This window comes from Nannobrachium achirus, assembly GCF_963921795.1.
Source record: "Nannobrachium achirus genome assembly, chromosome: 13".
NCBI lineage: Eukaryota > Metazoa > Chordata > Actinopteri > Myctophiformes > Myctophidae > Nannobrachium > Nannobrachium achirus.
Window position 1 is genome coordinate 58,538,268 of NC_137833.1, and position 27,067 is coordinate 58,565,334.

At 43.2% G+C, this 27,067-nt stretch overlaps 1 protein-coding gene across 1 annotated transcript in view; it reads left to right on the plus strand.

Moving 5' to 3' along the window:
- Window positions 1-11,735: 11,735 nt before the first annotated feature.
- cdh5 (cadherin 5) overlaps window positions 11,736-27,067 on the plus strand; it is a gene marked incomplete at its 3' end in the record, with an annotated part of 52,949 nt that continues 37,617 nt past the window's right edge. Inside the window, exon 1 of the mRNA XM_080740523.1 lies at window positions 11,736-12,083. The remainder of the gene's footprint in view (window positions 12,084-27,067) is intronic.

Below are 27,067 nucleotides of genomic sequence, written 5' to 3' on the forward strand. Positions count from 1 at the left end.
ATTTATATAGCGCTTTTATCCAAAGCGCTTTACATAGATTGTGCATTGCATTCACCCATTCACGCACACATTCATACACCAGTGGCAGAGGAAACCATGCAAGGCACCAACCTGCTCACCGGGAGCAACTACAGAGCCTTGCCCAAGGACCCTTCGACATTCACTCAGGGGGAGCCCGTGTTCGAACTGGGAACCCTTGGGAACCCTTCGTGCTCTAATAACGGTTTCTCTACCCCTGAGCTATGCAGCCCCATAGAGACATAGCAGGCTCTATTATTGTCAACAGAGTCCACGCTTTAGAGAAGCCTCTTTATAACGTGTGATAGTTCAGTGAAATTAAACAATTTCTGTGTCCATTAAAAACAAAGCTAAATGCAAAAGAGGACGCTGAGAAGGAACCTAAAGGCATAATGTAATTAGCATCAAAACATTTCCGAGCTTTGCAAATAATAAAAGATAAAAGCCACGCACAGGCCTTGTAAGGAATACAAGCGTTCCCTTCCCCTCGCTCAGTTAAAGAGGTGGTGCCATAGTTTTGTACTTTCTCTGTTTTGTAAGTGTCTATGGAGTTAACATTACTCCAATAGACCCCCAGGTGTCGTTATCATTTGCAAATTTGTCTTCCCTGTGTATTTTTGGTTACTTCCTGAAAGCCTCTGAGTCAAAAGCCAAATTGAAATACATATAATGACATCATGAAATCATCACCCCTCCCCTTTTCATCATCCAACAACATCTGTGGCTGTGGCTAACTTTAAAGCTATACTGTGTAAGTTGCTCAACTAGTGGTCAGTAGCGGTATTGCTTTTTTCGACCGTTTTTCGGCCGGAGTCGTCGCGGACCACCGCCGCGGACCACCGGAGCGGCGCCGCAAACCACCGCGACCGATAGTAATCCGTGGAGGGGTAGAACGCATGGTAGAACGTAATTTTCTGGCCAGGATTTGTGGATTAAGAGGTTAAAATCCTTCACCATGGTAAACACTGTAGCCAAGCGGAGGCGCTTCCTGGAGACCAGAGCAGATAAGCTGTGATTGGCCGGTAGTGTACCATGTGTGCATGATCGGCGATGTGATTGGGCAACGTATACACAACGTATACAGATGATGCAGATTACGTCATTTTGGCGCGAAATCCCACCCCTGTCACTGCTAAGAAGAAAACATATAAAGAGAAGGCTTCAGAAGCTGAAAATAACGGAGTGGGTGTTCTAAAACTTTAGCGATTTAACAGTTAGGACAATTTTAAGATTTGTTTTATAAAAAAAGTTACATGGTACAACTTTAAAGAAAAAGCGTACAGAAAGTGTTAAATTTTTGTTTTTGTTTTGCCACACCAACCTGTTCATTAAGTATGCCTGGTTGTCAGGTGGGTGTGGCCACATAAAAAAAATACACAATTTTAACACTTTCTGTAAGCTTTTTTGAAAAATCACAATGTCACAGAGCACAATGTCTTTAAGAATATCAGTCCATTGGTCTTCTGTAATAACGGTGTAGTCCCTTTCCCAGTGTTCTTAATTATTGACAATGAGGTTCCCTCCATATCAGAGAATGTTGTGTAAACATAGAAACCCACCTCCAATCCAGCTCCACCTGGTCTCTTTTTTTTTATATTTTTATCTCACGGTTTTGCAACCCATTTTCTCACCCAGTGCCAACTACCTAACCTGTAGTCCTGGTTTCCGCTCTCCCCCTGCTGCGCCAGGGGAATCCACCCTTTGTTAGCCTCCTGGTTGGTCCCTGACTGACCAACCAGCAGGCTCTATCTGCCTTGTCCCGCCCTGGTTCCGCCTTTTTTATGTTGAATTAGCTAAAACATAGTTTTTGGAGAAATAAAAACATTTAAAAACATGCTGATTCACTATGCTGCCACTGAGCAGCTCCAATTGACTGAAACAAAGTTTGAAATTAGAATTGAGCACACAAAATAACAATATGAAGCAACTGAATTAACATGGCAGTGGATGGAATGTCCCACTGAATGTCCCACCAAGACACAGCAACCAATGGATATGGAGAGGGGCAGGACAATGGGCGGGACTTGACAAAGGGTGAATTGGGGAGCACCTGGCTGGCTAGGGGGAGGTAGTATAGAAACCAGGACTACTGCATGTTTTTGTGAGGGCATCTACCCTAGGAGACACGGGGAGAACATGCAAACTCCACACAGAAAAGCCCTATCGCCAACCTCTCCTAGGGTGTGGGCGCTGATGACGCAGAGGGAGGAACACGCCCCCAGCGCCCACAGCGTCCCCCGGCGAGAATCGAACCCAGGACCTTCTAGCTGTGAGGCGAAGCGCTAACCACTGCGCCAAGGCCATCGCGTGTTTGTCGAGGTCGCGGCGACAGAAAATGATACGCTCCGCCAATCATAGTAAACCACACACGCGGGACATCAAGATCGAGTCCAGACGGAGCCTTTATAGCATAACGTAACCATAACACATTAACATGAACGTGACATGAAGTAATACTGCCCTGTCCCTGTGATTTTTATATGCAAACTGCTATTAAAGTATTCAATCAAAAGAACGAGAGATGTATCTGGGTGACTTACAGTGCGTGCGCCACGGTGCGTGCATGAACGTTTCTTTCTGACAACCACCTACCTAAATATTGTCCAGTTACCGTGTTAGCAGACGCAATTTATATCCGACATCAATTGATTAGACGTTTTCCTGGCCGGGACCCAAACTAGTGAAAACAGCAGATCTACAAGCTCACAACGCGTCTCGACTTGCTGTGAGCTGCTTGTAGATTGGCTATTTTCACTAGGCCTAGCCTACTTCTTATTATTCTTTTTATATGTAATTTCTTAGATGTGTTTGCTTGTTTGAAAAACATATGAATAGGCACATATGCGGTGACCATATAGCCTAAGCTTTTTATAGTCTTGAAATAAAAGATATTTTGACAGACAACACTATAGCCTGCATGTAGGCCTACTGACCACTGTTATTGCAATCGGGGCGGATCTGGTTTTGATTTTTATATAATCACGGGTAGCGGGCGGTCCACGGATTTGATTAATGACGGGCCGGGCGGGCGCGGGTTGTCAAAATTGGACCCGTGCAGGACTCTGCTGTGCATTCTGTTACATGTGCAGCTGCCTTTCATATGTTCTCATTATAAGTCATTTCATTATAATTAGGTAAAAAATGGAACTGATAAATATCTAAAGTAGTTCCTTACACATGCAAAAACGTACAAGCAGAGATGATGTTGACAGCAACCCTGCTATTTTTTTTAAAGGCACCCTTCAAAAGATATCATCGCCCCATCATTTAACCTCCGCATGGGAGCTGCTCCTCTCTCTCTCTGTCTGTCTGTCTGTCTGTCTCTCTCCCTCTCTCTCTGTCACATACACACACACACATGCACAGACACGCGGCTCACAAGATAATTTGTCACTGTCGAGCAGAAACCTCCAAGTTTCAAATTTTTAAGCTTTTTTTTGAGATGTGCCAATTGATCGTGAGTGATAGCGATCGGCCGATAATGCCTCTGTCGGCTTTGATCGGTATCGGCTTTACCTCTATCGGCTTTGCCGATCTGCAATCTAGATCGTCTCTTTTCACAATATTTATCTGTGGGACTGAATGTAACCTCAGCTTCAACTCCTACAAGTTGAATTGGATACTAAAGGACCTCGGCCTGCAATCTCCTAATGTTTATACTTAATATACAATGTCAACGTTTTGTAAGAAGAATTTATGGATTTGACGCAAAAATCACAATCGGAGCATCTCTACTTTTTTGTCTTTGTAAAGTAAAGCCCTGCTTTATCATACAATCATACATTTTCAATTTAAAAAAAAAGATATAAATCCAAAACGAATGGTTTTGGACTTACAAGGTATCCACCCGACAACAACAATGTGTGTCTTCTGGAAGGTCCTGACACAGGAGAGTTATGGACCAGAGTCCTGAAGAGATTAGGGTAGGGATCCGTAACCAAAGGAATCGGAGGAATCGGAGGACCGCTCCAATATTGAGGAACCAGTGGTGGAAAAAGTGGTCCCATCCTCTTTTACAGTACACTTTAAGACATAATAAGACATAATAAGACAGAATAAAGCCATAATAAGAAATAATGTGTTGGTAATTAGAGCTAATATATTTTATTAGACAGAAACAAAGACAGAATAGTAGAAAGAGCGAATACATTCTCTGGCACCGTCACCTGCCGCGGAACTGCATCGGCAGACACTGCCGCACGACCGCTAGTTCGACCAGCAGTCGTACTGCATCGCCGGCGATAGGACCAGCAGTCCCGCCAGTAGGACCGGCGGCCGCAGCACGGACCGGCAGGTCCCGTAGCGGTAAGCTTCCCGTCCGTGCGGTGGTGGCTGAGACAGAATAGCAGAAAGCGAATACATTATCTGGCACCGGCATCGCTGGTAACTGCCGCGGCAGCCACCACCGCACGGACGGGCAGTTTACCGCCACGGGACCTGCCGGTCCGTGCGGCGGCCGCCGGTCCTACTGGCGGGACTGCTGGTCCTATCGCCGGCGATGCAGTGCGACTGCTGGTTGAACTAGCGGTCGTGCGGCAGTGTCTGCCGCTGCAGTTCCGCGGCAGGTGACGGTGCCAGAGAATGTATTCGCTCTTTCTACTATTCTGTCTTTGTTTCTGTCTAATAAAATATATTAGCTCTAATTACCAACACATTATTTCTTATTATGGCTTTATTCTGTCTTATTCTGTCTTATTATGTCTTATTATGTCTTAAAGTGTATAGTCCAGTCATTATATGAAAAAACCTCAAACAAATTGCAATAGTAGCAAACTCAACTGATTTTGTATCCTCATTATGTCCTTAGTGAGGGGAAAAAAAGTCCCAAGGAATCCCATCAGGGCAAAGTTTTGAAAACGACCTACCTACCTTCACTTACTATACACTACAATATAAAGGAAAAAATGACTGAAAAAAAATCTGCTTTAAGTGGGATGTGAGGGGTCAAACTAGGGGTTTTTAATTATTCTGAATCCATTGCAAGCATTTGTTTTGCATGAAAAACATTCCTTGGGCTAAAAACGGACCCCAAAAGACTGTGAAAATTGATGACTCATCACTAAACCATCGTTTTGAGTGGCCATTTCAATATTGAAATTTGAAATTTGAAGTAAAATTAAGTAAGTCTCAAAAGAGAGATTGGACGTTTGCCCGTGACCCAAACTAGTGAAAAAAGCAATATTTTCACTAGACCCTACTTCTTAAAAAAAAATAATAATAATAATTTATGGAATTTCTCATATTTCTTCATGAAATTACTGGAAAAAACATTGAAATTCATCCAAAAATGTTAGCATTTTTGGGAATGTTTTTTTGAAAATGCTTTGAAATAACAATAATTCAAAACATTAAAAGAAATTAAAGGACCCATCAATGTGGCCGCAACCCACAAATGGGTCCCGACCCACAGGTTGAGAACCAGTGCCCTATAGGAATCGTTAAGGCATCGAACCGTTAAGAGGGAATCGTCGAAGGACCCCAAGCCTAGATGTGATCACAGTCCATTTGACTCTCTGTCGCTCCTTTTGTTTGTTTGTGTCTGTGTATTTCCATGGTTGCCAGGGGAACTACTACTTTTACTAATATCTTCTTGTTTTTTTTGACAGCTTGCTGACATGTTACTGCAGGGCACACCGCCTACACCCCCCCCCCCCCCCCCCCCTCTCTCTCTCTCTCTCTCTCAATTGAATTTACTTCAAATATACTTTATTGGCATGACAAGCATTCTTACATTGCCAAAGCATTACATACAGTCTGATACAATAATATAAATAATGCATATTCAGAATCAGAACAAACAATATAAACAAGACAAAGAAAAAATATAAGCAAAATGACTATTAGTCTATTCATTGTGTTCAGTTCAACTATTGTCCCTCATTTTGTGGCAGGCGGCTACATATTTTGCAACATTTCTTTCTCACCTAGTAAATAGGGGATTGCCTGGATGGAGTCAAACGGTATCTTTGTTTTTGTTATTTGTGTGAATTTAGGGTAGTATTCTTCTCTTATGTGTTTGTATTTGTCACATGCAGTCAAGAAGTGGAGCTCTGTCTCCACCACTCCTTGACCACAGTGAGAACACAGTCTGTCCTCTATGGGCAGACAGGTTTGTCGATGTCTACCTTTTTCAATGGCCAGGCTGTGCTCACTGAGTCTGTACATTGTTAAGGTTTCTCACTTTGTTATCAGTCACCATGCCATCTCTCTCTCTCTCTCTCTCTCTCTCTCTCTCTCTCTCTCTCTCTCTCTCTCTCTCTGTGTCTCTCTCTCCCTGTCGCTCTCTCTCTTTGTCTCTCTCTCTCCCTTGTCTCTCTCTCGGCCTTGTCCGTCCGTCCGTCCGTCCGTCCGTCCGTCTATCTATTTGAAAATGTAATTTGACATCTATCTTTGTCCAAGCTGACCCCACATGCACACGTATGCGCACTCACATGCACACGTACATGCACTCACACGTGCACAAAGAGAAACACGTGGAGTGCTCAGTACTTCATCCCGTCAAGACCTGAGACCACTAAATAGGAAGACATTTACCAAAGTGGTTTCTCTTGTAACAAACGAACAAAGAATGCATCTCTCTCTCTCGCTCTCTCTCTCTCGCTCTCTCTCTCTCTCTCACACACACACACACACACACAAACACACACACAAACACACGCACGCACCCACGCACACACGCACGCACGCACGCACGCACGCACACACACACACACACACACACACACACGCACACACACACAAGAAAGACAGACAGACAGCCATAGGCGATTTTAAGGGGTGTCCTAGGGTGCACGTGCACCCCCTGGCCGCCAGGCGGCCATTTTGATTTTTAATTTTTTTTGTAATGTAACTTTATTTTATAATTATTAAATAAAACAGTGATCGTGATTTGTAAAATGTGCGCAAAAAGAGAGGTGGAGGGGCAAGTATTTCAGCTTGCTTGCTTGCAATGTAAGACCACCTGATACACGTGTTATCATATCCTTGCTATGGGACTGTTATCAAAATTGTCATACCTTAGAGAAGGCTCAGTAGTCAGACTACCAGCTACCAGTAGCTGGGTAGTCCCAATATCAACCTTAATATCAGCCGAGAAGAAAGAAAAAAAAAGTTGCTCCCGAAGCGAGATTCGATACCGCGCCCAGTGACATCAGCCACCCGACGCTACCGTTCACGCCACTATAGACGACGGAGCCGCGCCGTCTCAGGCGCCGATGAGCCCCGTGAGGAGCCGCCGAGGCGAGCGATAGCGAAGCCGAGTCGCCGCGACGAGCGGTGCGAACGGCGCCTGAGCCGACTCAGCGGCGTTACCGAATTATGTGCCGTTATGGACAGAATAGTACATTTTGACCAGGGGACTGCTCAAATAAAGGAGTATCCACGTTGTCAAAAATAAGAGCAGACAAAAGAACGAGCGATTTCCAACCGTCTCGTTAGCTCAGTTGGTAGAGCATGGGACTAGTAAAACTCAGACCCGGGTTCGATTCTCACAGGGAGCCACCAGTACGTTATTCCAGAGAACGTGCGTTGGCGCATGCGCATTGCAATGACAAGTCTATGGGTGATATCGGAACTACCAGCTCCTGGTAGTTGGTAGTCTGACTACTGAGCCTTGGCCAAGGCATGACAGGGGTGATAACAGACCCATCCCAAGGGAGGATAACACGGGGATCGGCTGGTAAGACCTATCAGCTTGCTTGGCGACGGCGCTGTTGGCAGACTTGGCAGGCACTGTGGGTGGGCTGTGAGATTGACACCTGTGCTGGCCGACTGTGTGACTCTCTGATATGATGACCCACAATTCCGTGATTTCCTTATCTGTTTCCGCCCGCCTAATACAATATGGATACAGCAGCAGAGCAGCAATAATGGCGAAACGAACTATAAATACAAAGACAATTGACCAATTCTTTATAAAAAAGAGCAAACCCAGTGCCACAACCGATAATTCATCATCAGGAAATGTGAACACGGGTTCACTCGACACTGACAGTAATGCTAATGAACGTGAACCAGAGGAGGTGGACGGAGCTTGCAGCAGCAGTGATCCAGCCACCGACATCACTGTGGAAGGCTCGCCGTTGCCGGAGACCGAGGTACATTAAAACACGTCTACACACTGTACCTCACCATACCAGTTACGAGTGCTTCAGCTGAGCGCAGTTTCTCTACTTTGAGACAACTAAAAACGTATTTACGGACAACCATGACTGATAAAAGAGTGTCAGATATAGGCATTTTACAGATTGAGAAAATACACGAAATTAAAGTGCAGAAAATAATTGAAAGGTTTGCAAGTGCCAAAACCCGGAGGCTGCAGTTCATTGTGTAATAAGGATGTGTCTACTATTTGTTTTTGTGAAATGCTTATTTGACACTGTAAATGACTGCTTGATTGCTTGATGAATGATGATTAACTTGATGTTTGGCTTTATATGTCCTGGCTGTGCTGCCTCTGTCTGCAAAATAAGTAAATAAATCCTATAGATAGACATATGGTGTCTAGAAAAAGAAGCACCTGTTTTACACTTTTTTTTGTTTATATTGTGTTACATTTGGGTACAAAATTAACTGCAGAAATCCGCTAAAACAACATTACAAAACCGCTAATATCTGCAATTTTTTTGCGCGAAATCGCCTATGCAGACAGCAATCCTTTCATCTCATTTACTGGCTTTATGGAAACAGCTTAGACAAGATCTAACACGCGCACGCGTGCACACACAAACTCGCACGCACGCACGCACGCACACACACACACACACACACACACACACACACACAAGCACGTGCGCGCACGCAGACACACGCACACACACACTCAGGAGTGGTGGTGTGAAACATTGACTAGCCCTATGTGGGTAAATCTCTGAGGAGATGATAATCCTCACTAACCTGTTCAACTTAATCCTCCTATAATCTCTCTGTCTCATGAATAATCAATCTATGTGGGTCTCTGGTGGGGGCCCCCCTCAAACGCCCGCCCCCCCTCCCCCCTTCTCCCCACACTACCCCCCACACCCCCTCCCCATGTGTTTTCATCACGGAGGCGGGGTTTATAACCACTTAAGCCTGCGGCTGTGCGTGTGGGTCGCGTGCCGGTGTCGCGCGCGCTCAGTGAAAGCGCGTCAGGAATGTGAGCTTGTAGATCTGCTATTCACGCGACGCTCGGCCAATAAGCCAAGTGTGGGACATGCATACGTACATACTGTACATAATATAGACAAAGCCAGATGTAGGAGCGGTTAGCGCCGTTCAAAAATTATAAATAGATGTATAGAAGATAATATGATCTGGGTAAATGATAGCTACTTTCAGCAGAGGTATTGTTGTGACGATGCAACTCTGTCCCTGTGTGTGTGTGTGTGTGTGTGTGTGTGTGTGTGTGTGTGTGTGTGTGTGCGTTTGTTTGTGTGTGTGTGTGTGTGTGTGTGTGTGTGTGTGTGTGTGTGTGTGAGTGTGTGTGCACAGTGTTGCATCGGTGATTCAATGTTTGGGGGTACGCGGTTTTAAGGACGTCACGCCTACGTCGCTAAACACCTACAATATTACAGGTAACAGCCTCAGACAGTGGTCTATTGACATGCATACAGGCTCATCTCCTTGTTAAAGGGGCGGTGCCATAGATTTGTACTTTTTCTGGTTTTCATGTGTCTAGGAGGTTGACAGTACTTCATTAGACCCCCTGGTGTGGTTGAGCAATTACGGTATGTATTCCTTTGTATTTGGGGTTTCTTCCTTGCGGGTCAAAGTTGACGATTCAAAAACACATGAATAAAATGACATCATATAATCATCCCCTCCCCTTTTACCATTCACCCAACACTGTGGGTGTGGCTAACTTCAGCTGGGTCACCACCCATCATGACAACCAGGCATACTAATGAACCGGTGGGTGTGGCCACATAAACTCTTTCTGTACACTTTTTTGGAAAGAATCTTGTCTGTGCGTGTGAGAGGCGTGACACTGGTCAGAAAAGATACGGGACGGCGTGTACACGCGTGACCGGACCAACGCAACACTGCTAGTGTGTGTGTGTGTGTGTGTGTGTGTGTGTGTGTGTGTGTGTGTGTGTGTGCAACTGTGCATGCATGCGTGCGTGCGCGTCTTCCTGACAGGAACGGGAGTCCCGGCGAAAGGAGAGCGGCAACAATAACAGGAAGTGAGTATGGGAAGTGGGCAGTGACCTGTGTGGTCCCACACACACAGAGAGAGAGAGAGAGAGAGAGAGAGAGAGAGAGAGAGAGAGAGGGAGAGAGAGGGAGAGGGAGAATAAGAGAGAAAGAGAGGGGGGAGACAGAGTTTTTCAGTTTCAGTTTAGTAGTTTTATTCTGTCATTCTTTAAAAAAAAACATACATATACTTCATTTTCACATGAATTTCCCATGATTTGACCAAAATGGTATAGGCTGAAGCCCATGGCTTATTTTGCCTAACCTTGTCACGATCACTCTAGTCTAGGATAACTGCAAGGGAAGTAAACTCTTAAAGAAAACTAAAACATACAAAAATAAAAGAAAAACTAAAATAAAGCTCTGAATATTTTTACATTTACAAAAGTAATAATGTATACTTAAAACACACACACACACACACACACACACACACACACACACACACACACACACACACACACACACACACACACACACACACACACATAGAAAGAGAGAGAGGGAGGAGACACACACACACACACACACACACACACACACACACACACACACACACACACACACACACACACACACACACACAAGAAAGGGAGGGAGATAGACTCTCTTTGAGAGAGAGGGGGAGGGAGAGGGGAGAGAGAGCGAGAGAGAGACAGAGAGAGAGAGAGAGAGAGAGGGAGAGAGAGAGAGAGAGAGAGGGAGCACTCTCTCTATTGGGTGATGTTCATTTCCATCCCAGTGCAGTTGAACATCAAACATCATTCCGTTGGTTGCATCTGTACTGCCATCTTCATCACCATCATCCTCATCCTCATCAGTCTAGTGGGGTGAAGAGGAGCACACAGTGACACAACAGCTGGGATATTTGAACTCTGACGCGAAGACCGCCGGGACAAGACAGAGTCCTGGACGCACTGAGCAGTGAAATCATTATCCTTTTGTTTTATTTCAAAAGATCAATCACGGACGGTTCATTTGTAGAAGAGCTTTGGATTCTGCTTATCAGTCTTTTCAGGAGAAAAAGAAAAGTATTTCTTGGATCTTTCTCGGACAGTTTCTTCCTCATCCTGGACTGGACTTTAAAACTTTGTCTATCCAAGTTGAATATCCGTTATGACCATCCTCTCATCCTAGAAAAAGTTTTTGTCTTGTCTTTGAACAAACCCCTAAGCACATTTTGGAGTTTTGTAGAAGACAGCAAACTTTACGGGTCAGAGAGTGGAGATCTGTCTTGGTTTGTTCTGTTTTGTTGTTGTTGTTGTGAAAAGCGAAACAGCAGAACAGATTGAGCGCTTTACTAAAAAACTTGAAAGCCGGAGGAGGAGAAGAGGGCTTCAGTTCCACCTGCTGGTATTTGTGTGTGTGCATGTGTGTGGGAAGTGAAGTGAAAGGGTTTTGAGAACCGCCCCCACACTGTGGGTTTAGGGGAGAGAGAGAGAGAGAGAGAGAGAGAGAGAGAGAGAGAGAGAGAGAGAGAGAGTCAGTCACACACACCTAGGAGCAGTTCATTAGTGAAGAACTAAATCTAAGCAAGGCTCAAAGGAGACAGATACGGTGGATCCTCCTGGAACTGATCGGTTCTCCTGGTTCTACTGAACAGAACCATAAGGTTCCATTGAACTCTATGGAATAGAACTATTGGACTCTACTGAATAGAACTATTGGACTCTATTGAATAGAGCTATTGGACTCTACAGAATAGAACTATTGGACTCTATTAATTAGAACCATAAAGTTCTATTGGACCCTGCTGAATAGAACTATTGGACTCTACTGAATAGAACCGTACAGGTTATTGGACCCAGAACTATACTTTTCCTGGGTTCTATACCGAACAGAACCTCACAGGTTCTGTTGGACTTTACGGACACAGAACACAGAAACCAGGGGTAAGTCTCTGTTCCCCGTTGTTAATGTCCTTACTCTTTAATTGTGAGAGTCTGCAAATGGAACCAAACTAACCCTTACGTTGTGGTTCGGTTGCAACAGAGAGGATCTTACTCGCTCTGTCTCTATCTTGGTGTGCGTGCATGTGTGCGTGTGTTTCTGTGAGTGCGAGTGCAGAGAGAGAGAGAGACACAAGTGTGTTGGAATGTAAGACTACGATGTTCAAAGCATTTCAACCACGATACAGATCCTTCTCGAAAAATTTTAATATTGTGTAAAAGTAGATTTTCTTGAAACTTTCATATATTCTAGAGATACACTGGACATTCATTGAATTATTCCAATTTCTTTTTGTTAAATCCTTGACTTTTTATGGCATACAGGTCATGGATATCAAAAGTCCATATCAAATTACAGTATTAAACGAGAGGATAGAAATGTCAACCTTCTGAAGTCAGAGTAGCTTGCAGTCCAGTGGGAGGTTTCCAAAGTCAGTTATGATTTAGGGTGCTATGGCAGGGGTCTTCAATGTTTTCAGGCCAAGGACCCCTTAGTTGAGAGAGAGATGAAGCAGGGACCCCCACAACCTTATCATAGATTTCATATAGTTTCATTGTTTGACAGCACAATCATCAGTGTATTTTGGATTCATGTCAGTTTGTGTTTTCAGATATTTAACCACTTGAGCCGTCATTACCTAATAAACTTGACCTTTACTCTGTACTTATTCTGCTCTTTTCCCCCCTCTACACCAAAGCTCTTTGCCAAAAATATAAATATTTTTGGCTAAAGTTCTCAGAATATGGACGCTAGGGTTCAAGTGGTTAATTAAAAAAAGGAGAAAAGAGATTTGGAGGACCCCCTGTAGTAACTCTGAGGACCCCCTGTTCAAGACCCCTGTGCTATGGTATCTGCAATGCTTTTTTTACACAATATTCTAATTTTCCGAGAAGGATCTTGTACATACCCTGACAGGTAAAAGCTCCTGTTCTCCACGCAAATTGCTCACTTCACTCCTTTTCCTTCTCCAGAATTGGTCGACCGTTTTTGAAATGAGCAGATCTGCAAGTTCACAGCGCGGTCAGCTTGGAGATCTGTTATTTTGAAATTGCCAGTAGTAGGCCTATACAATTGTGCCTAATTGGTTCATGTATGTTTTGTCAGTCTGATGAGCGGAGAAGCGGAACTGATGGGTCTCATGGATGTACGCATTTCTAGGAAGGATGATTCCGAATTCACCACTTATAGAGCTTAAAGATCTGCTATTTTTTACCATTATTGATAGTTTTTGGACAGTTCTGGGGGAAAAAATCCTCAATGGCCACATTTCTTTGGAGGAAATGTGTTCTTAGGACCCACTTATTAAGTTTTCAAGAAGATGTTGGCATACACCGTTTTCTTAGCTGTGATCTTGGGTTATAACAGAATCTACACACACTGAAGATCACTCTTAGAAACATTTGATTGCTGATACGTTTGCGCAAAATTACCTAGTTTTCCTATACATTTTACAATTGCATTGTATAGGATTTAAATTGCAATCATATGTTTTATCATATCTTTAGATCAGTGGTTCTCAAAGTGTGGTCTGAGCCAGAGTCAGGAAAAATTCTGCCCTTTAAGAACGTCTCATGAATCTGACTCGACTTCTCTTAGGAATTCACTTAAGGCAGGGGTTCCCAAACTTTTTTGGCTCAGGGCACCCCCATGGATATTTGATTTCATCCGAGGCACCCCTACATTATTATATTCCTAATTTTCACTCCCAGCACCTTTTATTTATAGCATATTTTAGTGATTATGTTGTGAGGAAAGCGAGATAATAGCCATTTTGGTTAGAACTGACTGAAAATAACCTTGTACTAATATATTTTTAAGTGTCCAAATACATTTCAAATATTATCAAATTATCTCGCGGCACCCCTGGACTGCCATCGCGGCACCCCAGGCCCCGTCACCCACTTCGAAAACCCCTGACTTAAGGAATAAATGATTGGCTGATTAGCTCACTCACTCACATGGGCTAGTGAAGGCAGCAGGGTCTGTGCCGGTTCGCTGATTGGCTCTCACATGGGTCTGTGTGTGTGTGTGTGTGTGTGTGTGTGTGTGTGTGTGTGTGTGTGTGTGTGTGTGTGTGTGTGTGTGTGCGTGTACCGTATTTAGAAGCTCTGTTGTTTGTGACCTGACGGTTGCTTCTCGCCGTTGTACGGCTTGTTACTTGTACTTTTACTTAAATATAAAATGTGAGTAGGCCTACTTTCTCCACCACTGAAATTGTACATTGATGTAGGGCCATCAAGATTATGACGATTATCTTACTTATCTGAATTTTCATACAAATAATAATGCGATTAGCGATTTCATTGTGTGGCTTTTAGACTAAACAAAAATTGCACAGGGGCAGATATGACAAAAAAATGTAATGCACAAAAACATGATTGACGAAGACAATCCAATAATCAAAATAAATATGAATCTATTATGGCCAAAATAGGCCATATTTAATATGCATTACTTAAAAAATGTGTGGAAATAGCAACACAATGAGCTTGTAGATCTGCATGCTATTACCACTATCCTTTGAAAATGTTTCAAAACGTATGAACCTTTCTTGACATGGAAACGACTATGAGGATTATGCAAACTATACTTGTAACTATATCTCAAATAATTGTGAACTGTGACAGACTCATTGCCGGTAGTTCCTGGGTCCAGGGACCACTAAGGGACCGTTAAGTTTTCATGTGTATTGGATGTACAGTATCTGGATATTTGGACCCCTTAGCTGAGAGAGTGATGAAGCAGGGACAATGAAAATGCCTTCTTTCCATGCCATACCTGAAGGCAGCATTCAAGAGAATTGCCTTGTCCAAACTCTCTTGAACTTGAAAGCAGCATGTTGAAAGAATTGCCCTCTCTGTGTAAAATTCAAGCATCGAAAATAGCCGACCTCCTTGGTCGGCTATTTTCTCAATTTTCACCCTGCCTCTCTGAGATTCTCTGCACGTCCCTGGACTGAGCGGATGTGATTGGTCTGCCGCGACCACATTGTTTTGGTCTGATTCCTGGAGAGGAAACTAGGAGAGACAATCCTCTGCGGAGATCATCTGGGGAGACCACAAACACGCACGCACGCACGCACGCACGCACGCACGCAACGCACACGGAAGTTTTGTGATTGCGATCATTCCTTCGTGTGGTTTGTGGTTTGGCAGCAGATCCTGTGTTTAAAATACCTCACATCTCATACGTATCTCATCTAAAATGACTCCTGATCTTGTAGATCGGCTATTTGGTCTAGAGCAGGGGTCTTCAACAGGGGGTCCTCCAAATCTTTGTGTGATAGAAACCTTTTTTTTCTGCGAACGTTAGCCAAAAATAGATCTACAAGCTCACAACGAGGCGTTGTAGATCGGCTATTTTAGTCAAAGGGGTTTTATTACGTATTGACAGTTCAAGTGGTTAAATATCAGAAAACACAAATTGATATGAATCCAAAATACACTGATGATTGTGCTGTCAAACGATGAAACTATATGGAATCTATGAACAGGTTGTGGGGGTCCATGCTTCATCTCTCTCTCAACTAAGGGGTCCTTGGCCTGAAAACGTTGAAGACCCCTGCTTTAGACAAGAAAAAGTGGTCCACATTCCGATCCCTTATGCAGTTTAATTACCATCACCTCATTGATTAGGGAATAACATAGATCACATGATGAATTATGATGAACGACGTGTGTGCGTGCGTGCGTGTGTGTGTGTGTGTGTGTGTGTGTGTGTGTGTGTGTGTGTGTGTGTGTGTGTGTGTGTGCGTGCGTGCGTGCGTGCGTGCGTGCGTGCGTGCGTGCGTGCGTGCGTGCGTGCGTGTGTGTGTGTCAGAGAGAGAGAGTCTGGCAAAGAGACAGATCGTTGTATAAGCTGCTCCATGATTAAATCTGATTTAATCTGTGGTGGGCAAACACACACGCACGCACGCACACACACACACACACACACACACACACACACACACACACACACACACACACACACACACACACACACACACACACACACACAGAAGAAGAAAGGCCAGACTTTCTGTGTGTCAACATTGACAACTACTGCTGAAGTAAGCAAAGGTATCATGACGAGTAGCATTGAACCCCCAACCCTAGGGGGTCCTCAAAGTTACAGGGGGTCCTCCAAATCTTTGTGTGATAGAAACCTTTTTCTCTTTTTTATACCAACCACTTGAACCCTAGCGTCCATAATATATCCTTAACTTTAGCCAAAAATAGCTATAATAGTTGTGAGATTGTAGATCGTCTATTTTTGGCAAAGAGATTTGGTGTAGAGGGGGAAAAGAATGTCAAGTTTATTAAGTATTGACAGTTCAAGTGGTTAAATATCTGAAAACACAAATTGACTTGGATCCAAAATACACTGATGATTGTGCTGTCAAACGATGAAACTATATGGAATCTATGAACAGGTTGTGGGGGTCCCCCGCTCTCTCTCTCAACTAAGGGGTCCTTGGTCTGAAAACATTGAAGACCCCTGGTTTAGTTGCTGTACGGTAGCAGAAAGGCAGGAAGGGCGTCCTTTTCCGCTAGCACCGGAGAGGCTAATGACGACCCTTCATTAGCACACCCAACGGCATTTCCCAGAAGGCATTGTGTTTATACTTCCTGTTGCTGATTAAAGGGTTGGAGGTTGGACCCTCCCCTCCCCCACCATAGAATGACGTTATTTCAAAAAATGACCTTTTAGGGAAAACGCCACCTGAGTCATTTTGAAAGTGACGCATTCATAGAGGTCGGTCTGTGTCTGAAGTGAAGACTTAGGGTTGCCAACGGTTCTCTTGAAATAAGGAGTGGTTCCTTATTTGGAAAGTAAAAGTTGTGTCCCTTAATTATTGCAGGGGTTCCCAAACCTTTTAGCTCAAGACCCAAAGGAGAAATTAGACGTTTGCCCGGAACCCAAACTAGTGAAAAGAGCAGATCTAAGCTCCCGGCTATTTTTGCTACTTCTTAAAGATTTGTTTTCTAATTTATGTCATTTCTTAGATTTTTAGTTTATTTATTAATGAAATTATTTAGAAAAAAAACATTGCAATTTCTTTGATTCATGAAAATATTTTTGGGGAATGTTTTTTGAAAAGGTTTTGAAATAATAATTAAAAACTAAATGTAGGAAAAATATATATAATTAAGGGACCCATAAAAATGTGTCTTGGACCCATAAATAGGTCCCAACTCAGTGTTTGGGAAACACTTATTCTGAAGAAGGGACACACTTTTGTTCCTTATCTTTTGGGAATCAAGACAATCAATGACATCTTACAAGTTCAAACAGATCATAATGTGTATACAGGTTTCTTAACCACTAAAACCCTCGATCTAGACTCAGTAAACTGGACTTGAGTTGTCTCTGTACTTAGACCGCTCTTTTCTGTATATGCTTTTGGTGTTTAACCTCAGCTGGTGGAAAGTGCAGCGTACTGAGAGGTTGGAATACCCTGTGAGAGTTTATGAACAGACTTGTACTAGCAACGGTCAGAGAGTATTTCTACAAATACTTACGTAAAAAGTGTGAGTACTTCTTTCACCACTACTTCTTCAAATAACTGTGTGCGAGCATCTTGTGTCACAGGGTGACTGATTGGGGGTGACGTGTTGTACTGTCTTCAGTGTAGAATGGAAGGATACAGGAACAGGTGACGGGGCACACAAGACGTTATCTAAAAAAAAAGAATATCTTTTAGGGAAGACGCCGCCTGAGTCATTTGAAAGTGACGCACGCCACACGTCCCGTTCATTCACAGAAGTCAGTCTTTGTCTGAAAACACATTTTGTTTGAAACTATTTTCAACCTGCTGGTGTCCATAGCCGGGAAAGAGTGACAGGCTCACAGACAGTATATACAGGAAAGGCCTTATTTGGTCTTTGATTATTTTCTAGCTGCCCAGTGTGAGCAACTGTGCTGAAGTCAGATAATAGCTAGGCTATGTGACGTCACTGTTTGAGCTGTCCATTATATACCTGAATGAATGAATTTATTTAAATAAAATATAAAATAATACACAGTAATAATGCATTAAAAACTAATAATGCACAATAATACTCATAATAACAGTAATTGTTCAAAATACCAGTAGTGGAGATTATGTCCATGCTAAACCCTAAACCCATAAACTTCTTTGCCTTAATTTTTTACTATTTTGAAAAACATTTAAAATAGCCAATCTACATCGACATGTTGTGAGCTTGTAGATCAGCTATTTGAACTATTTAACAACGTTTTTCAAAATAGTAAAAAATAAAAATAAAAAGGCAAAGAGGTTTAGGGGTTTAGTGTTTAGCATGGACGAAAATAGGGCACTATGTTTTCCCCCCCTAACACTTTAGATTTATATTTAGTCTTTGACAATGCTTATGTGTAAAACACACACAGCTAGTTACACCAATATCAAACGAATAAAGAAAAAACATCTAAGTACGTTTTTCTATTGTTCCAGTACCAGAGTTGTATATCGTGACATGATGTGTCATCATGTCAGAGCAAGAACATGCAGAGAATGTTAGAGATGAGGCAGGGTCTGACATTTCTAAAAGGGCCTTTTGGTGAAAATATCAATAGCAGACCTCGGCTATTTTCAGTAGTTATTCATGGTGTGGAGAGGGCACTTTTTACAGACGGGTAAAAGGGCAGGGACTCAAGGCCCCTTTGATGTCTATGTGTGCTCGTGCCTCATGTGTCAGAGCTTCAAACCCTCCGTCTCTGGTCCCACCTCGAGCACTGCACTCGCAGTGCGAGGCGTTGTGTGCTTGTAGATATGTTGTTTTCACTAGTTTAAATCATGTTTAAAATAATAAATGCAAAAGAACGGTTTTGGACATACAACGTTTTCACCCGACAACGACGTTATATTTTTCCGAGGGTCAGCGGCTGACCTTCCTTTGACGAAGGCAGAGGTTTTCATTTCAGGGGTCAGTGTAGCTGCCAGGTCCTTTGGGGACGTCACGTAAGATTAAAGAGCTTTCCGAGGATACGCGACTTTTAGGATTTGAGCCTTTAGACACGCACGCACATGCACACGCACGCACGCACGTACGCACACACACACGCACACGCACACGCACACGCACACGCACACACACACACACACACTCCCTGGGCCTCCCTCTACTCTTTGCAATTTTTTTGATTACATCCTTTTGGAGCTGATCCCATTTGGGGTGGGTCTAATCTGTAGCATTCTGCTTGATATTTCACAGGATTTGTGCTCTAGTAGTCTACAATAAATTGGTTACGACGGGGGGAGCTACAAAAGCAGCTAGACAGAGACAAAGTTTCATCCATGATGTCTCATGTGGCAAAACAATACAAAAATATCTAATTCATTTAGTTATGTTTATCTGCCTTTATTTATAACTCTACTATCCTAACTCTACCATCCAATCTGGCTAGCCATCGTCAAAGAAAAGGGAACGCCCACTCGGTTTGTCCCTCTTCAGAAGCGTTGCAACTCTGAGGCTGTCTCGAGAGATTACTATTGTACTATCCTAACACTGCTCATTGTGCCTCATTGCCTATATTTTCATCAGAATGCTTGTTACTTTAAAAGAATAATTTCTACCTAAGTCAAAAAGTTGACTTAAAATGACTTGACAGAAAGCACCTGGGGCGAGACCCCCGCTGTGCTCTAATTTGGCGGAAATGTTGCGTTTAAGGGAAGAATTACGTCTTGTCTTGTAGTTCAGGTCTGTTTTCATCCCCCGGTGAAACAAAGAAAAATATATTGTAGCTCTTACAGTAACTCGCTCTAAATAGTTGTAACTTTGTCAGAATCCACGTTGTGTTTGGATATTGTTTATTGCGAGCGCAACCAAAGGAGCGGGAGAAGTAGAACAGAATATACATTTTTCCCCAGTGGGGAATATGTTTGCAGGAACAACGCACTGTGAAAAAAGACAAAGGCAGAAGTCCCACCTTTCTAGGCACTCTCTGCCTTATGTCGTGACCAGGCTATTCTCTTCGCAGATGAGTATGCTGGTTCGACCTCCCGTTGTCCCGACCTCCCGTTCTTCCGTTAACATTTCACCGGGTTAACATTCACCAGCGTTAGGTTTAGGTGGTCGGGTCGGAAGAATTAGAGGTCGGAACCATGACAGACAGAAAGTGATTTTTAGAGTGTAACAAGCCTTCTGATAGGCTGAGGACAAAGGCAATAAGTCACACTGAAGCAGCAGTGTAGCCAGTGTGGCAGAAATGTCAAATTGGCCCAAAAAGTACATTGGGTGACTTTTAAACACAATGTTCATGTTCACTAAGAGCAATTCAATATGCTTTTGTTTTATTCGTTTTGTAGTAAAGCAGGGACTCTAAATAATGGGTTTAAAGCATGTGTAGATTAATATTACCCCCCCCCCCCCCCCCCCCAAAATAAAAAAAAAGGTTGGCTAGGAGTGGTGTGAAATGTCAAAGGTCAGCAGAGGTCATAGAATATAAGATTAGTCCGCTAGGAGGGCTTCGATTATTTTTGGGCTTTAATCCCCTCATCGTCCTAATCTGACTCTGTCTCTGCCGGTAGAATGCCTGGGAGACAAATAAAACACTCTAATCTGCCCCCTGCTGGGACCCACTGGAATCTGCCCAGGCTAAAACCATGCTAGGGATTAATTACATGACATTTCTGCTGCGTTCGATAGTGACGCAAATGATATGGCAGGCAGGCAGGCAGGCAGGCAGGCAGGCAGACAGACAGACAGACAGACAGACAGACAGACAGACAGACAGACAGACAGACAGACAATTCAGTGCACCATTTTGAAACCATTAATCCATGAGGTCAACGTGCAGTTTAGTTTTTTTTTAAATACAATGAATTCAAACATTTGAAATGAGGAATTATGTAACGATTTGGAAAATAGTTGTGGAACAACAACAATACTACTACTACTACTACAACTACTACTACTACTAATAACTAGTAAGACACCTCAGGGCGACATGCGACCTCGCCCTTTGGGGCAATTCTTGGCCATCTGGCCAGTGATGTATATCGGACCAGTTGCACCAGGCCCCTGCATGATAGTCAACAATGTGATGTCAGAATATGCCCATATATGGGCATTAGCAAATATGGCATTCCCAGATATGCGCTTAATATTGATGACATCGGGACAGGGATCTCCATATGGGCATAAAACAGACAAGGACATAAAACATAAAACATGAAATCAGCTATCTCCATATATGGGCATAAAAGGGACAATAAGCAATGTGTGTGCATGTGCGTGCGTGTGTGTGTGTGTGTGTGTGTGTGTGTGTGTGTGTGTGTGTGTGTGTTCTGCGTGTCTCTCTCTCTCTCTTTCTCTTGGTGTGCGTGCGTGTGTGCGTGCGTGCGTGCGTGTGTGCGCGCGCGTGCGCTGGTTGTGGGTTGTCGTTGTTGACTAATGCTTTGGGAGGTGTGATGATGCAACACCCTGAAATGACTTTTAATGTGTGTCCAAACAGCTGCATGGAGGTACAGTAGCTTTTAGGTTGTTTTGTTTCTTTTTTCTTTTTAGCCCTTTATTCTCCCCAATGTAGTCGTTATCTCAATTGATTCCTCCCCACACACATTTATGTGTTGTCACTGCTGTCGTATCCTACTGACTCACCTGCCAGTGAGGAGCCCCCACCAGGAGAACATATAGAGCCTTTGTCCTCCTACTCTTCCCGCCCAACACTCCTTCATACACTGCAGCCTCCAGGGTGACTCCACTTGGGTCCATTTGTACACTCTCAGGGCACATCCCGACTAAAATGTAAACAAAGTGTCGGTCCGACAATGGCCAAAATGATTATTTTATCATTATTTTACGCTTTTTGTGGTCATTTTTTTATTGAAACACATATATGAAGCTTATTTTTTTATAAAATATTTTGGAAACATTTTTTATTTTAGCATCCGTTTTTCAAGAAAAAGTTGACTATAGCTCCTTTAAGTACCAGCTCTTATGCTATTTAAAGGCCTGTCCATATACTGTCTCCGAACACCAAACATTTTGTCGGAGTGTTCCGACTTTCCGACTTGCAGCTTTCCGAACTCTAAATCGGGGTAGTGCTTTTCAGAAGATAAGAGTGACGTCATTTTGTAGTTGAACCAGACCTTTCCGACAAAAAGTTTGTGGTCGGAGACAGTATGGACAGGCCTTTACGTGAAGGCATAAGAGCTGGTACTTAAGACAATCAAAATAGAGCCCTGTCAGAGTTAGATGAAAAATTGAAGGGAGCCTCCGCACACTCTTTAATTTCAGTTTAGACAACGTTCAAGCTTTCGGTCATTGACCTTCTACAGGCATAAGATCAGCATTGACAATGACCATATACAGTATAAAGGGTGTCATCACTTGATTAATTGAAGTGTCACACCTGTACTCAATATACTACAAAACCCAAAGGACACAAGTGTCCACCGAGACAGAAAAAAACACCAAAAACACCAGAGTTACCAGTCATATAGCTGGAGACAGCCCCGAAACCCCTGAAGGACTCCATTTGGGGAGGAAAAATAAACAGAAAATATGTGATGAATAAAAAAAGAAATAAAAAAAAGAAAAATGCTCATAGATCGGCTATTTTTGCTTTGAATTAAAATCATGAAGCCTTTATCGTTTTGCCATTTATGAATTGGAAAGTATATTTTTTTTATATAATTTAAAATCTATAGTTATACTTATGTTATCTATACCAACACCATACATTGGATATAAAACATTGTAAAAGACAATTTTACTAGTCATTAACACTTTGACTGCCACAATGTTAAGGGTTTTAAGGGTAAAACCCTTGCCACCATAGACGGCCATTCATTTTTGACGGAATAAATTGAAAATGGTAGGATGTACGAAAATTGACAAAAATTTCAGAGAATATAGAGTCGGAACCTTAGCTTTCACCATAAAAATTTCGTCCTGCTGTGGTGTTCTGCTGTGGAGAAACCTGAGGGAGAGCGAAAGCTGTACAGATGAAAAAGGAGCATCAGAAATTTACTTTCTGAGATAATTGAGGTCAAAGGAAAAAAACTTTCAGAAGCCCTAGAAACAAATTGGTAAATGGTACAAGAACACACAGTACCTCTAAATGAAGAACAGGGTGCAGGCCATAATAATGTAAAAAAAAAAGTTAAAAAAAGTTGTACCGTGGTCTAGTTATAAGGCAGGAAAGTGGAAGAAGCCAGGAGACTGACAGAGGCTCTTTTTTCATCTTCCCAGGATGAAGGAGAGACAGAGTAGAATCCACTGTGTTTTGACCTGGGATTTTTTATTCAAGCCTTCAGTTAGACATCAGACATCTCAAAAATAAAGATAAAAACTCTGATAAAGATAACAAAAAAAAACTTTACATTGCTGTTTCACTTCAGTATAGTTGTAGATGTGTTCCATTGCAATCATCATTTTAGTCACTTCAAACTAAAACGGTCAAACTACCCTGAGCAATTCAAAGTCATAATACATAAAATTAAATAAAAATTGATGTACATTCATATGGAAATGTTTGTATTGACAAAGTCAAGCCAACTGCGACAAACTTCACCATGTTAGAATCCAGACCAGGCAACTGCAAGTAAGAGTAATTATGGAAAAAAAAAAACATAATTACCATAAGGTATATATAATTATTTGCTATACATTTTATATACACAGGTACATATATTTCCAAAATAGCAGATCTACAAGCTCATAGCCCGGCACCGCGCTATGAGCTTGTAGATCTGCCATTTACATATGATGCCTAATAGCCGATCTACAAGCTCATAGCCCAGCAAGGCACTATGAGCTTAGTATTTTCATGGCTCTCCTTTTAGTAGACCTTGTACCAGTGAACTGTACCGTCATGAAACTGTACCTTTTCCTATGCAAACTTCTAATAAAGTCTTCAATCAATCAATCAATCAATCAATCCCTTCTTTGTATTTACCTACTGTATGTTTTTATACTGTTTTTTATTTCCCCCTTTTTTCCTGACTATATCTACTGCATAGTACTGTGTTCTATCCGTCTGTCATTCAATGTTATATGAGATACTGCAATGGTTTACTATGGAAATAAGCCTAGTCTTTTCATGGATCTCATGATCTCCTTTTAGTAGACCTTGTACCAGTGAACTGGTACAAGGTCTGACCAATCCATCTCGCTGGATTGGTCAGACTGCGACGTTTGCGAGTGACTTATAGTGGTTGTTTTGCTGGGATGTGTTTGTTTTGCACTAAATGGAGCATCTGTCCTCCTTTCTCACCAAGCTAAGCTAAAGAGGCGTCAATTGGGTATGGCAAGCTATGGCAGCTGCCATACCTTGGCTACAGGGGGAATATAATAAAATGTACTGTAATCGTGCCTGTTGTAAAGGTATGTAACATGACTGGTGTCTTGCACGCGAGCCTCGCGCGCGTGAAAGACACCAGTCAAGTTGCCATAACTTAGCTTTTTCTGAACTGACGCCGCTGAGCTAAACGCCCTGCTCGATCGGTGGTCCGCGCGCGGACCACCTGTTGTGATCCGAGATGAGCATAATCATCTCTCATCTCATGCTTGCTCTCGGAGCGACGTCGCGACCCCCCAAACACGCCAATACACCACTGTATGTATCAATCAATCAATCTAGCAACAACCACTTACTTTATATAGCAGTTCTTTTCGCTGCGACGCCGCGGCTCGGTGGTCCCTGGTGGCCTGGTCGATGAACCATGACGATCCAGTAAAACTTTTCAGATCACATGTAACGGCTGTAGAAGTAGTCCTCAGTAGTATAGTAAAGCACTAAACTAAACCCCCCCCCCCAAACACATGGCTGCTGCTTCTTTTCGCTGCGACGCCGCGGCTCGGTGGTCCCTGGTGGCCTGGTCGATGAACCATGACGATCCAGTAAAACTTTTCAGATCACATGTAACGGCTGTAGAAGTAGTCCTCAGTAGTATAGTAAAGCACTAAACTAAACCCCCCCCCAAACACATGGCTGCTGCTTCTTGCCAAAGTTGCCGTCCATCCAGCAATCCCAGGCCTGGGGAGGACGGTCACGTACCAAATCACCATGGTAACACAAGGTAACACAAGCTGATTGGCCACACAATGGTAACCATGGTGATTTTAGTCATTCCAGGGCCCAGGACGGCTGAATCCAAGCGTCAGTGATACATATGCTCCTAATCTTGTGTTAATTAAAAAAAAGACATTCCGGCGTCATATGACGCCGGTGGCAGCGCGGGGGGTGTAAAAGCGTGACGTCATATGACCTCCGTGGCGGTCAAAGTGTTAAGCTACCACTGAAGTAATTGGAGCGGGTCATGTTTGCATGTTTGGAATTTTAACAGCTGAAATCAATGATATATCAGTATTCCGATATTAACCTGAGCGCCGCATTAGTGTGAAGGTGCGTGTGGCCCCCGGGCCGCCAGTTGCCCATGTATGGTCTACAAGCTCACAGTGCACCGCACGGCGAGGATTAAGTGGTTGACTGTTGAAGGGAAATAATGTCACTTATTTTCCAGAGATGTCATCCTTTAAGTCCTCTTTAAGACCACTTAAACCTCATATGGTTGAGTGGAGTCCCCCAGGGCTAGTCTTTTCTGTTTTAGCTCGACATTACTTTTCTAGCTGGAAATAGCCAATCTACAAGCTCCCTGCGTGTTTTTGAATGGTGCCTACCGCTCCAATATTTGACTGAGTGTGTATGTCTGTCTGTATCTCTATACTGTCTATGGTATATCTTTGACATATACTATGGCGGCATTCACACAGGCACGTTTTATTGCGATTAAAACAAATCTTCTAACGTATTGTCGGAAAATACACAACGTTTGGGCATGTGTGAAGATGCATCCGTATTCTTTTTCGAATCAAAGAAACAAATGCAAATTCACAAAAAAACGGTGGTTTCGATTCGCTACAGCAAACGCTTCACTGTTGGTGTGAATCCATCCGTCTCAAATACAGGCAATGAAACATTGTGGTAGGCTATATAGAGCCATGTGCGGGTTAAATCCATAGTTATTTATAAAAGGTTAAATCCCCCTCCAGACCATCCGCTCTCATTAGATGTCTGACCATTCTGGCCGCCTCCTCCCCTCATTGATTTAATTTCTGATCACCGCTCCCTCGTTCGCACATGTAGTGTATTATTTGTGAGGAGTTGCTCACAGTTAGATGAAAGGAAAGTGCCACTGGAGTCACTTGTATAGGCTATAGGCCTAATATAATATAGGCCGATGTGTGGGTCTCTTGCCCTTGCTCGCGCTCTCTCTGTCGCTCTCTGTGCCAAATCATATCCAAATGGAGACGCTTGTTACGCGCGGTGCGCAGAGGGATCCAGCGGAGGGCAAGACGAGGGGCAGAGAGAGAGAGAGAGAGAGAGAGGGAGAGAGAGAGAGAGAGAGAGACGTTGACGTTCTCCTCTTCGTAGATATTCATATCTTGCTATTAAAAGTATTTGCTGTTTGGTTTATTGCTGGTAGATTTTGCGAGTCCCTCCGGCCGCCGCTGGTTTTATTTTTTGATCGCCCGTTTACGACCGTCGGCCGCAGATAAATTAGCTAACGCCTGCGCTGCAATTTTGCAGGGGTCCTGTGGACTGTGGTTACATTGTGATTTGAACTTGAAGAATTAATAAACACAGGGAGATGGAGGAGGCATTATTATGCAGCTTGGATACATACATGTCCCGTGGACAGACGTGGACTCAGAGATTCCTTGTTTCGGATGACAATGTGCAGTGTGAGGGCAAACGTATCAATTAAATATGCAAGAATGTGGCAACTTCACCCCTCCCATTCGCACGACTAAACCGAATTATATTATGAGAATGTGGCCTATATGTCTATACTGCCTCAGCTGCAATACTGCTGGGTGACCACCTTCAAGTGTATGGCGCTGTTGAGCAGCCTAAGGCACTGCTTACTCCCACTGGTTGGGATTTTCCCCCAAATACGGATGCTGGGGTTTAAGTGGTTAAAAGTCAGTTT